Source organism: Euprymna scolopes, chromosome 2 (genome assembly GCF_053919585.1).
Source record: "Euprymna scolopes isolate OS-2025 chromosome 2, ASM5391958v1, whole genome shotgun sequence".
NCBI lineage: Eukaryota > Metazoa > Mollusca > Cephalopoda > Sepiida > Sepiolidae > Euprymna > Euprymna scolopes.
This window is the reverse complement of record NC_136483.1, coordinates 87020123-87036769: the sequence shown is the minus strand read 5'-3', so window position 1 is coordinate 87036769 and position 16647 is coordinate 87020123.

Genomic DNA, 16647 nt, shown 5'->3' with positions numbered 1-16647 from the left:
ATTTTGAGGTTCTTTCCTGTATGAGTTTGTTTTTATATGCGTGTCACAGAGGATTTTGTGGTTTTTTCCTGTATGAGTTTGTTTTTATATGCGTGTCACAGAGGATTTTGTGGTTCTTTCCTGTATGAGTTTGTTTTTATATGCGTGTCACAGAGGATTTTGTGGTTCTTTCCTGTATGAGTTTGTTTTTATATGCGTGTCACAGAGGATTTTGTGGTTCTTTCCTGTATGAGTTTGTTTTTATATGCGTGTCACAGAGGATTTTGTGGTTCTTTCCTGTATGAGTTTGTTTTTATATGCGTGTCACAGAGGATTTTGTGGTTTTTGTTTTCCTATACTGCCCCGACTTTATGTTTAAAGAATTTGTCCGCATGTCCGAGTGGTCGTCTGCAAAGCTCCTAGTATACCGCATCCCCCATGCAGTCGTGTCTGCCCTTATATTCTTCTTAGCCTAGTTTGCTGCATCCACTTATTATATAGTTTATCGTTTCTTCTCTTTGTCCACAGACTCTACATGTGTGTGTGTGTGTGCGCGTGCGTGCGTGCGTGCGCGTGGAACGGCACTAACCGTATTTGGGTTTAACCACCTTCCCTCGAAGGAGGAAGTTCGATGGGAGTATGAAATTCACAAGCGATCCCCAGTTGCATGTACATCTCCGCTAGGGGAGATAATGACGCTAGGTTTTTGTAACTCTTGCAGGGAAGTGTCAACATTCTCCTACATATAGCGCCTGGAATCCCTAATTGTGTTGTCCTTTTTAGTAATGAACAGGCTCAACGTTGCTTAACTATGGTAATCTGACGTGAACCTGTGTGTCAACGTGATTATGCCGTATTTAGTTATGTCGTATCTAATTATTATTACTGTACATTAACTCTTTTCTGTGTTTTATCTATTTTAGATTTTTTTTTTGGTCGCGTTGTTCTGCACCCTCATCAGTAAGAATTTTATTTTTCTGTTCATGTCCCCTTTTCTTAGCCAGATCCAGGTGTTTTCTTTTATTCTTTTTTTTTTGTTTTTTTTTTTTTTCTAACAAATCGTTTCATGTAGCTTTTTTTCCTATATATATATATATTTTTTGTCTTTTTGTTTCTGATTTAATCTTTTCCTGCCTTGTTCATATTGACAGTGCCTATCGATGCGGTAATGAATCTTTCTGTGTTTTGACTTTTGTACTTTTCCCCAGTCTTTTTTTGTGCCTTCTATACAGTCTTCTATATCAGGCCCTTTCCTCTTCGTTTTTTTTTTGTTTTTTGTTTTTGTTTTTTTGGGGTTTTTTTTTTTACATAAAATTGGTAAGTATCGTTTTTTTTGGTGTAATGCACTGTGCATTCTTATTAGTTTCCTTGTCCTCTGATCTAGGTGTCTAAGTTTTTCTTTAGACCAACATATGAATGGTCCAAAGTACTTTATTAGTAGGGCTAGGACAACAGCATATTCTTTTTCTTGTTTTGACCATTGGTGTTTTGTTTTGTCCATTGGTATCTTATATGTTTTTATATACAGTAATGTGGTTCTCGGATGATTAACTGCGTCTGTGTCAAATATATACTCCAGAGTCAAAACAATGAAAAGAATATGATGTTGTCATAGCCCGACTTATTAGCGATATCCTCCAAGTGTTTATTCCTTTCATTAGATTTCTACTCTATAGTTTTATTTCTAACAATGTCCTTTTTCTCATTATGCACTCTTATCCGATGTTCTCTTTCATTTCTGTACATTTGATTTGATTTCGATAACCTTTGCAAACGAAGTTGAATCATCGCAACAACAGTTGCTTGCCATTGCCTTCTTGCTGGCAATGATCATTGGTCATCATTGTGTAATAAGCCTCCACTAAAGCATCCGTTTTCTTCGCGCTCATTCAGTAGAGGACTACTTAGTATTTTCTCTCCTCGGCCTTTCCATCCTCCTCGACTTTTCTTCACTATTTGGTATTGTGCCAGTTGATACCGATACTTTTGGAGGGGGGGGTAATTCTTCTCATTATTATTGATAGTAGTAGTAGTAGTAGTAGTAGTTTTGTCTCAAGTTTTTGTCTTTAGTTTGATACCCACTGCCCTTTCCCTCTTCGCTCGCTACGAGGTCCCAGCCCGGCTACGTAACCGACACAGATGTGGTAAATAAACTAAAGGAAAATAAAAAAAAGAAACAAAGAAAAAAGGTTTAACCGTCAACTTCCTTCCATCTTTGACGATTATAACGCTTTTTTTTTAATTGGCGCCAAAAATGCGGTGTTGGAGACGCTTACAAATAAAAGAAGAAAGAAAAAAAATTGTAAGAGTAAAAAGAACCTGTTACTCCATTTCTGACTCACGACATTACTTAACGGAAAACCTTTTTAAAATATATCTAATTATTCATAAGAAAATTCTTCTTCTTCTTCTTCTTCTTCTTCTTATTATTATTATTATTATTATTATTATTATTCACTCACTCACTCACTCAATAGGGCTATTATCAGCGATCCCTCACTGGCAATAACCAGTCGTGTTTATTGGAGTCTGTGTGGCAACAAGTCTCCCTAGCTTTTCGGCACTCTCCACCTCTCTAAATAATCAGTCTAGATAACTTTCACACAGGTCATCAAAACCTCTTCTTGAAAACAGCCTGCAGTGTTCCCTGAAAGCTGAGCGACAACAAGTCTCCCCAGGTTTCCATTATTATTATTATTATTATTATTATTATTAGGGAGTAATCACTGGTAATAAGAAATGGTATTCCCTGGAGTTTGAGCGAAACAAGTCTTCCCAGATTTCTCAGCATATTCCGCGCCTTTCGATAACCGTTACAAATTATTTTCTGTTATCGCAACATCTGTTTACCATTGATTTCTCTAAATACTGTTGGCCTTATTTAGAATTTGACTCCTAATAAATCTCTCCAAAGTTCCGGCGTCCTCTACATCTTCCAAGTTAATACCCAATGGATACCCCCACCCCCCATTCATTTCATCTCTCTATTGCAGATATTGACAGTGTGAGACTGTGTGAGACAGTGTGTCACAATCAGAGATACGTTATTGGATTCCTGACAAAAACAAAAAGGCATCGCGAATGGTGGTGACTATGTCGAAAAATAAATTCTAGAGCAGAAAAAGTCGCTCATTTTAATGGCACCGCTCTCGTCTTCCTGACTCTTTAATTTTTGGAGTTAGAAAAGTTTTACTTTTGGAACGACCGTCGTATTTTAGATGCAAAATGGCACAGTAGAATTGTGCTGAATGAATCGTGAATGGTTCCTACGAATGATAAAAAGCAAATGACTCTAATTGCTCTACTTCTTTATTTCTATTTCGTCTGAATTCGCTTTCTTCCTTACTTCCTTAAAACATAGAAGTTATGTTACCTCAACGAATTTTTAACCAATCAAAATCTTTGCAACCTGTCCCTCCAAAAGTAACACGTCTATGTGAAAGTAATAAGCCAACATGGACGTAGGGACTCCTATAAGACCTGGTGAACAAAATCAGTTTTCTCCAAAATTCTCAAGCCAGGCCGCCATACTGAATAACCTCAGTAACGTATGCTCAACTTCGCTACTGATGCTTTTGGCCGGTAGAAGCGGAAATAAGTCGCAAAAGAAGGGACTCAATAACTCACAGACAAGCACACAAGCAGTATTCATCTCGCGCACACATTCCTCGATACTAGCAAGAGTTAGACAAACTAAGAAGAATTTCTACTCACACATATACACTCAAAAACAAAAAAATGTAAACCAACACACGTACATACCCAATACCAATTTGCCAAATACTCACATACGTATGTATATGTACACTATGAACGCACTGACCTAGAATATATACTTCATTTTATTTCTTAGTTAAGTTTTAAGTCAGATTAAAATTAAATGCTAGTATGGTTCTTAGCGGTACACAAACTATTGTCGTTTAAAATGACTCCAGCAAGGGCAGAGACCACGACACAGACTTTCATTTCGAAGTTGTACATACATTTTTAAAGTGGCAACCATAGTAACATTCGAAATTTAGGTAAAAACTGAGCGGAACAGATGAGATATTGTAACGGCCTCCATGGTAAAATTGAACCGTTTAGGTCGTCGCTAATTTTTTTACAATTTTCGACGTTCAGAATTTGCGTTCTCTTTATAGTTGCGTAGAATGATCAAGAGACTTGTTTAACGATTAACACAGAACAGAAATACGAAAATTAAACAAAAATACAGGTAATACACGTAAACATCTTACAATTATAAGTATATTTTCCTTACAATTTTTGAGTTTGGAGCGTTCAGCAAGGCTTTACATGTTGGCTTGTGTCAGTCATTTTTTTTTTTTTCGTAACATAATAGATTTGACCGAACCATTTAATTGAACCCCCCCCCCCAAAAAAAAAACGTTTTTAAAATAATGAAAAACTTATGAACACACGTAAAAAAAAAAAACTTTACCAATGTAGTAAGAAAAGTGACATTTCTTGCCTTTGGTAACATTCACTTATTACTTTTTATTTCGTTTTTCACGCCTTTTTTTGTTTTATTGCAAATTGTTAAACAAAGCTGGATAAAGATGCGGGCAAAAGTAACTCTGCGAGTCAAATTGTTCGCCGCAATAGTGGAGGTGAAACTGATCAGTTGGTCTGTCTGGCGGGGTGGGGGCATTTAAGTAGACACTGAATAAAAGCTAATAGCGAGATAGAGTATGGGCGAGGGATAGCAGACAGAGGGCAACGGCTGGCTATTAACCAGTCAACATTGTTTATTGTCTGAGTTAGTGAGTACGGACAATGGGTGACGAGAGGGAGAATAAAAGACATTTTGGGTTTAAAATAAATATGGATTACAAAACAAAGGGAGTCTTTAAATTGATACTTAATCATACAATCGTACACATCGTAATATATATATATATATATATATATATATATATATATATAATTATAAAAAAGTGAACCATATCGTAAATTCAATCAACTAAAAAATGGAAACCGGGGTGAGGAAAAGAAAAAAAAAAAAAATATATATATATATATATAATGGGGCAAGTTATATGTACAATTAAATAAAATAAATAAGTCGATTAAAAAAGATCGTTAAAATATACCCAAAGCGCTTTTCGTTCAGACAAACATTTTCAAGGGTCATAAGTCTGAAAATTATTTTTCAGACTTATGACCCTAATTCTAAACTCTAATTTGAGCCCAAAACAATAAATTTTAAGAGGTCATCATAGGGGTCAAAGTTTAAAAAATTTTTTTTTTTTTTGTTGCTCAACATACATCTCCAAATACCAGGGCAACGCCGGGAACCCATGCTAGTATATATATATATAAAAGTGAACGTGTCTGTGCGTGTACATTTCCCTACGCAATAACTGTCAGTTTAAAGTCTACAGACTCGAAATTTGATATACAGGGTACTGAGATTTGGGAAAATCTTTGTGACCGGTTTTCGACCAGAAATTTGGAAAGTTTACGAGGGCCAGGGGGGGGGGTCCGAATATAAACTACTCCACATAGGGTTTTCCATATTATCGAGGGCATATACCACGCTTAGGTCAATCATTACATAATTTATTGCATTGTGATAAGGTAAGGAGGATATGTAACGAGAAAATGGCTGAGGTATGATTTAGAAGAGGATTGGTAGGTTGGTCTTGATTAAGAGGTATATACGGTATTTAGGTGTCTTCGTGTTAACTAGGGTGCACATTGGTTAAGTTGTGTTATTGTTAGGCCATTTGGCAAGGAGGAGTTTCCTTTTGTGGTGACATTGTCTAAAGATGTCTAAAAAAATGTTATGGTCCAGCCCTCAAGATCTTACCCTTATGCGCCACCGAAAAATATAGGATTCTTCGGCCTATCAATACCTCATCCATAGCTGGTATGACAGTTAAAAATGAGATCTTTAGGTGAAGGACAACTTTTAATGAAATATTCGAATATCTATGCATCTCATATGAAGATAAAGTGTTAGCCCCTAGAAGGAGGAGGGGCTTGATTTCTGAGAAGTTTGACTGAAAAATCAAAGAATGAAAGAATATATATATATATATATATATATATATATATATATATATATATATTTAAAAACTATATGTTGCATATTTCAGTGAAGTACTATGGTTTCATAGACGTGGATTGACATTTTACCACCTAAAGCGCCGTTAAAAATCCATTCAGAATTATCAGCGTCTCACGTAATGAAAACAGATCATTCTGATGTCTGTTCTTCGATCTGTTTCATTTTGGGAGACACTGATGATTTTGAATGGATTTTTAACATTGAAATGGGAAAATATAAATCAACGTCAATAAAAGAATGAAATATGTAGTATACAAATTTTAAATAAATAATCCCTATTTTATTTCTAACATTTGCGATCGCGCTTTTTATTGTTCTGTTCAATGCATCCTAATTAGTAATATATAATATATATATGCATCCTAATTAATATATATATATATATATATATATATATATATATATATATATATATATATATATATATATATATATGATGAAATAATATATAAGCACATTTTGAAATATTGTTTCGTTTTTTAATTAATTTTAAATTTTGAAAAAGCGAGAAATGCATAATTCTTTCATTTGAAACTGCGTTGCCCGATGTTTAGAGATGTGTGTGCTTTTAGATAAAAACAAAAGAATAAGCAAAGTAATCACCCTGTTTAAATATTATTTTTTAAAAAATGTTAAAACTTAAAAGAATCGAAAAAAAATTAAATAAATAACGAACGATGTTAAAATTTCTTAAAATCGGAAAAACAAAAACAAAAAAAAATGTGATGGAAAAAAAACAGAAAAACGAACGTTAAAACTCTTTAAAAAAAATCTGAAAAATACAAACAAACAAAAAAACATAGAACGTGAAAAATAATTTAAATAATCCTGTTTCAATATTAGACCTTTAAAAATCGAAAAAAAAAAAAGATATCTCACATCACGATTCGAAGTCACAACGATAATGACGCCGCGCTCTAATGAACTGAGCAAAGAGAACGTTAACGTAATTAGGTCAGTTTTTTTTTGTTTTTTTTTTTAATATTTTAACTAATTTATGTTCCGACACATGCGTAGAGCCATCTTGTCATGAGAGGACGGGTTTTTTTTTGGCTACCCCGTCTTGTACAAAAATGGCTAGTTTAGGGTGAAGGAATTAATGTTTTAGGCCAATTTTTCGATATTTGTCGTCCAGGATGTCGTGCTTCAAAATGGTACCGAACTCGCGAAAATCCGTCACCTCCGTCGAAGGTTTTTGCGAGACGTGCAAACACACAAACACACACACATTTTCGCTTGTATATATATATAGAAGAAAAATGTATTTCGTTCAACACCCTCATGGCCATAAAATTTTATGCTCCTTATCTTGTTGCTGTTCTGTGTGTGTGTGTGTGTGTGTGTGTGTGTGTGTGTGTGTGTGTGGGTGTGTGTGTGTGTGGGTGTGTGTTTGTTTTTAATGATCTTATAAAGCTTTTGAAATCACTATTATATATTAGGTCAAATATAATAAAAGAGTTTTTGGCTCTATAATTATAAATATGAAATCGGCATGAATTAATATATAATATTTAAGCATACTTTAGGACTGGCCAACTCTGGGTAACCTGCTAGTGGCGCTATATTTATAAATTTGTAAATTTCAATTGTGCACCAACCAATTATTATTATGAAAAACTAAAAGACAATATCAAAGTTTTTGTGATAATATACGTTGAGAGTTACACTAAATTAGCAGAAACATAGTTTACAGAGTGTTGGGACAAATTTGATACATTTTGTAAAGAAAAGAAAAAAACGTCATACCCTGGCTAATAATTGTTTTCTGTTTTTATTCTACTTTAGCCAACCATCACTACACTATTATCCGTTTATCATACAATACTATATATTATGATTATTTTTCACCCGTTACTCCTTACTTTGACTAATTTATTTTATGTTCTTTTTGGATTTGGATTTTTTATTCTTTATCTTTTACTCTTTATTTTAATTTTATATTTTACTTCCATTGATCCTAAATTAACTCCCCTAATGTGTGATGCAAAACTCCCTAAGAATATACCATGCCTCCACAGTCCAATACTGTTAAAATCCCAGTCTAACCTTTTTAAACCCCTACCATTATTTTAATTACACCCTGATATCCGCGCACTCTCTCTAAGATACATATCCCTTAAACAAGATACCCTAATATACCTATTGCTAGATGTCGGATTCTTATTTTGTTAACTAGCAACATCTTTCCTCTTTTGATGAGAAGCGTTAGGCTTCGAAACGCCTGGCAGAAAGAGCTTCAATAACTCCTACGTCCTTGAATGCTATACCCTGTTTGAAATGATCAATAAATCTATATGCAGTAGTATATTTTGTTTTCGATTGTCAATATCTTTTCCTCTTGTATCGAAACTCCGCCAACGTGTTGATCTTTTTTTTATTACATCGATAAGTCTCTATTTACAGAACCATTCTATACTTCTTTGCTCTCGAGTTAGGGACAACAGTTTGAGCAGGTTTTGATTATTTAAGAGAAGGGCTGAACAAGAATTTGTTGACATTAGATTTGATTACGTCGCCGTCAGCTAGGAAACAGTCCAGTGATATTGCATTCCACAAGAAGGAAATAAAATTATCCTTTAGAAGTTCTGTTTAGATTATGATTAAGGAAAAGAAAGGACAATTGCTGATAGTAGTTGTAGATAGAAGAGTGCTTTCTAAATGTTTTACAGAGACGGAACCATTGATTGGAGCTCAGTCGGTTAACTACCATGAAATAATAAAGAGAGAGTAGAGAAAGTCTAGCAACTTCTCTCCCTGAAGAAAAAGCCTTGCATTCTGTTTAGACAATAAAGATTGCTCTGAACGGCCTTTCGCAGATTTTGCAACAATACTCCATCTTAAGGCGTATTTGACATTTAAACAAGAAGATTATTGCGTCAGATACTATCTTAAACTAGAAAATGCCGCACCCATTTTTATCCAGCGACATTAGCAACAGGAGTGATGGTCAAGCCTAGAAGCTTATTAAAGTAGGAGGTCTCCTCAAGGATGAACGCATGCTGGTTGATATGGAAAATGTGATAATTGGAATACACCCTACTAAAGCCTGGTTTTCACGGCTGGCGAATTTCAAAAATGCAATCTGAACGTGATGACACTTTAGAAGACCGATATGCTATAAATTCTGTTTAAAACTTGGGTAACATGCCAGACAAACGTATGGAATACTTCAGATTGTTTTTGGAATATCTTGCATGAATCGAGCATCAGTTTTTGAATGGCATAAGAGATTGAAGGAAGGCAGGGAGTCTGTGAGGGATGATGAGAGGTGTGCGAGGAGTAAGGAAGTCAGAACACCAGAGTTGATTGGCCAAAAAAATGATTGCATGGATAAGGACCGTTGTGTGCATATAGTGACAATAAGTGCACAGTTTGATGTCAGTGTGGGAACTGTACATACAATTATTCGCGAGGAGCTGAAGATGCGGAAGATTTGTGTGAAGTTTATCCCGAAGGTTACTCCATCCTTGTCACAGACTATTTTATCAAGAGTAGGTCCAAGATAGTTCCTCATCCTCTTTATAGTCCAGACTTTGCTTTCTGTGACCTTTGGTTATTCCTTAAGCTCAAGGAAAACCTTAGAGGCTGTCGTTATGAGACAATTGCCTAGGTTAAAGAGGTTATGGCGAGGGTCATTGACATATTCACAACATAGGACTTCTATGTGCCATGCAGAAGGTGTTCGAACGGTACAACAAGTGCATTGCAGGTGAAGGAGATTACTTCGGAGACTAGAGTTTCATATGCATACTATCAATAAAAGTGCCCATACGAAAACGTCTATAAACATATTTGTAAAAATAATAAGTGTTTTTTCATATATATATATATATATATTTATTTATATTTATTTATTCTTATTCGCTAAATAAATGTCAAGCATTCTTGTAAAAATAAACTTTATTCAATTTTATTCTTTACAAAAAAATGATTCAGCGGTACGTCAAACACAATTTTATCAAACCAAAGCCAGTTTCGTTTAAGAAAAAATAAAATCCAACTTTATTTCTCGTGCATAATTTTGATTTTTTTTTTTTTTTTTTAAATAATAAACGTTTTTGCTGTTTTTTACATATATATTTTTATGCTTATTCGCTAGGTAAATGTCTAAAGATTCTTGTAAAAAATAAAAATTATTCAATTTTCTTTATAAAAAAAATAACACACAAAAAAACATAAGCGCAGTTTTTTATATATATAATTTTATGTTTATTTTTTATATATATAATTTTATGTTTATTCGCTAGATCAAAATGAAAAAGTAAGTTGTTTTATTTTTCTGTAGAAGGTTGTTTTTATGGTCGAATGAAATTTGACACGTGGCGTACTTTTTGGCGAGCTGGTGTGCTGGCGTGCTGGCGTGCCAAAACTGAACTACCGGTCTCACAGAATAAATGTGATATTGTGGTTATTGTTGAAGTGATGGACAAATGATGAAACAGTACTTTGCCGAAGTTAATAAAATTCGTTTAGTAAAGATGAGAATATATAAAGGATGAAAATATATAAAGGATGAAAATATATAAAGGATGAAAATCTATAAAGGATGAAAATATATAAAAGATGAAAATATATAAAGGATGAAAATATATAAAAGATGAAAATATATAAAAGATGAAAATATATAAAGGATGAAAATATATAAAGGATGAAAATATATAAAAGATGAAAATATATAAAGGATGAAAATATATAAAGGATGAGAATATATAAAGGATGAAAATATATAAAGGATGAAAATATATAAAAGATGAAAATATATAAAGGATGAAAATATATAAAGGATGAAAATATATAAAAGATGAAAATATATAAAGGATGAAAATATATAAAGGATGAGAATATATAAAGGATGAAAATATATAAAGGATGAAAATATATAAAGGATGAAAATCTATAAAGGATGAAAATATATAAAGGATGAAAATATATAAAAGATGAAAATATATAAAGGATGAAAATATATAAAGGATGAAAATATATAAAGGATGAAAATATATAAAAGATGAAAATATATAAAGGATGAAAATATATAAAAGATGAAAATATATAAAGGATGAAAATATATAAAGGATGAAAATATATAAAAGATGAAAATATATAAAGGATGAAAATATATAAAGGATGAAAATATATAAAGGATGAGAATATATAAAGGATGAAAATATATAAAGGATGAGAATATATAAAGGATGAAAATATATAAAGGATGAAAATATATAAAGGATGGCCACCTTGCCTGTAACTTGTAAGATTTGTTCACTTTATTTTTGCAAATAAATCATTCAAGATATCGCGCTTCTTCTATACATTACATCATACCCCCTGTTAGAGAGCATATAGGCGAATTGTTTTTGACTGGGGCGCTTTTATTTTTTTTATTTTTGAGGCAGTGCCGACAGGGCACTATACGAAATTTTGTTTTCAGTTTTAAATGTCACGTGAATGGACACAATAACATCCGATCGTACGCAAAACATTGCCCTCGCGGGGAGGATGGCAATGAGCGACTTCTTTGTCTTGGGAAGTCAAAGGAGCTGGGTAGAGGGGGAGAAAGGAAAGTGGCAGATGAGCTTGATGTGACCTGTTCAACAGGCTTTTATCAACGCTCTCTCTCTCTCTTTCTATCTATCTATCTATCTATCTGTCTGTCTCTATCGCTCTCTCTCTATCTCTCTCTATCTATCGCTCTCTCTCTCTCTATCTCTCTCTCTCTCTCTCTCTCTCTCTCTCTGTGCCTTTAGCTTAACTTTCTCTACCCATCATCCCTTTCGAAGCTTTCTAGCTTTGTTCGACCGGTCAGTTTAAAAACGCGCTGATTAAACATTTGCCCTTCTTTGTTCGTCGTTCTGTCTGTCACTTGAAAGCGGATAAACACGTCGTTTACGACCCATGAGATTTTAAAACAAAGAGACAATAGGAAATCTTTCTCATTTACTTACCTCCCCACGAGGACAGTGTTAAACACTACCTCGGTTTTACAGGTAGAGAAAGTCCAGCTTCCCAACACAGGGGCACTCTGGATTGGAGCAGAAATAAATATTGCCTAAGTCTAGAAAGGTTTCTCTTTCAATTACTAAAGACAGAAAGGACTAAGTATAGCATCAGAACAGATACTACACTTCTACTATTTGAATAAAATATAAAAGCTTATACATTTGAAACAAATTAGAACCAAACCCTCAAAAGTTAGGGGAAATGGTTGGGAATTTAGAAAAATTAAGCTACGGAAAATTATGTGATTTTACAAGGTAGGAGAATTAGGCAAGTATGAAATAAATATCGATTAAAACCCGACCGTTCTTGTGGAGAGATATAGTTTTTTAAGAAAAGCTAAGGGCCCGCAAATAATAATGAAATAAAATGATTAAAATATTTACTGTTGTTTTAAAGCAAATAAATTCTATTCTTGTATGTTATGTTATAATAACAGGACAACATATTTGAAAAAAATTAATACCAAGTTCTTAGAACGAACACTTAGAAAAATTTTCTTTTTTAAAAGTTTACCTCCCTTCAAACACAGTCCGAAAATTAATTTTCAATCTATATTTATTTCAGAGTTACCTAATTTTTGTACCTTGCAAATACTGCCTAATGTTCGGAGCAGCAAAGTGATAAAAATGTGTATTCTATTTTTAAATAGAAGCATCTAAATTAGTACAATATTATATTTGCATTAGGGTCGCCCTTCTAAAGATAATCTTTAATATTATTTTTAAATTCTATTTATTGTATTTTATTTAATTTCATTTTTTGTTAAAGGCCAACTAGACTTCTTCCCTAGAACTGTCTGCCTGTGGAACTCTGTTCTGTTGGTCTGCTTTCCAGCTGACTACAATATCATTATCTTCAAGTCCAACGTAAACAAGTACTTGTTCAGCCGTACTCGTAAATGATCTAATTTTACCAAATTACCATTAAAAACAATTATTACGCAGCTCTCCCAATGACTACAGTACACACATTAACCCTTATCCTCGAGTGGAGTTCGGGCCTTGATATGTGGCGAACCCTTTGTAAAAAAAAAAAAAATGAACGCATTAGCTTTAAAAACAATTTAATATTACGCATTAAATAACGAAAACAAACAGTTTTAAAATTTATATCTGGTAAAATGCAAATGGCTGTTCTTTGAGTTAGTTTATCTTGAAAGTTAGACTCAAGAAAGGTGAAAGAAAACGAAAAGAAATAAAATAATTTAGTAAGTTATATAAACATATTTTACTTAAAATAATTTCATCCCTTGAAGATAGCTATATAAAATATTTGTTCCACATCATACGCAATATAAAATTTTTAAATAGACGGCATTGGCCATATCATTGGAAACATCATTTCGTAAAGTTATTTAGAGAATTTAGAACATAATATATAACTTTTTTTTTTATTAAATGAATAGAATCAGTTTCTTTCTTTTTCTGAGACTTTTGAACAATATATGTTGTTGTTTTTTTGTTTTGTTTTTTCAAATAAGATTTTTCTCTTTTCTCTCTCTCTCTCTCTCTCTCTCTCTCTCTCTCTCTCTCTCTCTCTTCATGTTAATGGTATTAACCATGAATAGAGACCCACTTGTAGATACCGCAAAATATACACCCGATCATTTTGATAAATGTTACGTAAAGTTCGAATGTAGTGTTTTACATGGGTGGCGTCATCTATAATATAAATTCCACCTGTCTATTTAAATGTATGTATGTATGCATGTATGTATGTATGTATGTATGCTCGAAAAAACTTTCGACAGAGACGTCAGGTTTTCACGCAATCAGTATTATTTTGAAGCCCGACCCTAAAAGCATTAATTCCTTCACCCTTAACTGGGTTCTTTTCTACAGGTAGGTGGGCCACTTTTTTTACCGATATTTTCGAACGTCATCGCGTCTTTTCGATTGTCTAGCCTTAATTTAAACCTACATCACTTCCGATTTGGCGATGAGCGCAACAGCTAACGCGTCACGTATTTCCCCCTTTCTTTTCCTCCTTCTTGGTACGGGTTCGAGCCAGCCTGCCTACTACCACTTTTTTTTTTTTGCGCTCGCAATTTTCCTTTATTTTTTTTTTCTTTTTGCTTAACGAACACAATTACACACACCTCCACTTTCTTTTCCGCCTTCGCGTCACAGGTTCGAGCCTGCCTGACTACAACTTTTTTTTTTTTTACTCAACACACACCTCCAAACACCCGGGCACGCCGGACACGCAGGCTAGTTTTTTTTTTAATAGAAAGGATTGGCCAGATCAATAAAAACATTTTTTTTTAAGAAAAGACCATTAATATATTGCCAGGTAGAAAAATGTGTATGGCAATTGAAAAACAAATGTTTTCTTCTATTACATCAGTAATACTAAATTGATTTTATATCTGTGCGTTCATTATATCATATTCTTACGAAAAATACAATATTTCAGTACTTTCAGCATATCATGTTTCCATTAAAATTACGTTTCGGGAGATGACTTGTTTACTTGAGAGTTTGTAATAGCATTTTCATTGGCCTCTCTCACGCTTCATTTATGCACGCGACACTATCGTCTCCGGCAACAGTTCAAAAGCCAGCAATGACTAAAACCTTCCTGGATCTTTTTCCGACCTTCAGCATGTGGTGCAATGGGGTAAAAGGTGACTGGCTAATTTTAATGCATCCAAAACCAAACTTTTACCCTTTTACCAACGACGGTCTGATCTCTACTTGACCCCAATTGAAATCAATGGCTCCCGTCTCGAGGACGCACTCTGCTTCGACAAGCTTCTGGAACTGACCTTCACTTCTGATCTGAAATAGCCGACTTACATCGAATCTATTGCCAAGGTCAGTGTAAAAATGGTTGCATCATTCTATCGTGAGAAAGGTATATCACTCCTGACGCAATCATCTACATTGTATAAAAGTCAAATGCGTTTTAAATGGAATATTGTTGCGACATCTGGGAAGGAGCTGTTCAGCAAACCCTTTCTTTCCTTGACAGAATTCGAAATCGGCTTCAAAATCTAGTAGGTAATGTAGTTTTTACTTCCTGGAAACACCTTTCCTAGAGAAAAGATGCTGCGAGTCAGTGTGGGAACTGTACATACAATTATTTCTGTTCTATCTTTAGTTTAATGGTAACTGCTACAAATGAGCTCCAATTTAATCCCCTCTCCACCCTTAGAAACATTCACAACAAACACTCGTCTAGCAACAACCACTGTCAACAATTTCCCCTGCTCTCTATTTGTTCCTAAATATAAACGCACATTCGGTGAACAGTTCCTTTCCTTAGAACTGCTTGCCACTGCTTCCCAGCTAAATACAACATAGACGCTTTCAAGTCCAATGTAAACAATTTCTTAGGCCATCTTAGAATAAGGGTTAAGTGTACCTATTTACTTGCCTCCCTACGAGAGCAAAGTTAGACACAAGGTCGATTTTTAATGTCAGCCAGTTACACGTAACTAGACACCTCTTCAAGCAATATTGCTTATACAAACGTTTTGTCCGTAAACTTTTGTATAAGTAATATCGCCTGAAGTTTTCTAGATACGTGTAACTGGCTGAGCGAAACAGGCTCATGATGTGTAGCAACATATTAGTGCTTATGTAAAACAAATATATATATATATATATATATATATATATATATATATATATATATATATATATATATATATATATATATATATATAATTTTCATCGCCAAAGGCGTACATTAAATAGACGCATCTTACGAAAGCAAAAAGAAACTGAATCTTTGAAAAAAAAAGTACATTTTTTTTTATCGGACTTTGTTTTTTTTGTTGTTGTTTCGTGTGTGTGTGTGTGTGTGTGTGTGTGTGTGTGTGTGTGTGTGTTTTCACCGGCCAGTAAATCAAGATACGCGTTCGGTCCGCAAGTATTTCTTTATTTTTAGTTGCACGGCCATCTTTTTTTTTTTTTAAATTACCTACGTTTTATTTATTATTTAGTCGCGCTACTTGTTTATTCTATCTTTTTAATGTGGCAAGGGGTGAGGGTAAATTATTTGAGGTCAATGAGAGGAGGGAGGAAGGTCGGTATTGGAAAAGCAGGTCGATTGCTTTAGCGCCACGTTTTTTTTTTGTTTTTTTTTGTTTTTTATTTGAGGGTTGGGGAGTAAATTTTATTTGTTTTCTTTCTAACTTGACTTTTTTTTTATTGTTTATTTATTCTCCTTTTCGTTATTCTCTTCCTTGTTTTGGTAAAAGTACGCGCAGTTACAAAACTCAGTTACAGACGCGCACAAAGTCACACGCATACATAGGTGACAGACGCATATGCTCAGTTACACAAACTGAGTTACGTCGTCAAAAAGACACGTAGCCATACACTCAAACAATTAAACAGCCAGCTACGTACGCACATACAGTTACGCGCATTTAAACATAAACACACGGACACGTTGCAACACACACAGAAACAAAATAGAAAAAAGTCAAATTAATAAAAGACACATAGATACATATACAACTACACATGCACAAATGCACAATCGCATACAACCTGCAATGCACTTTTACATTTACGCATGCAGTTAAACGCATACAATCGCTCACACACACGCCCGAGCAAGCACACACACGTACAGATGCAAGTACA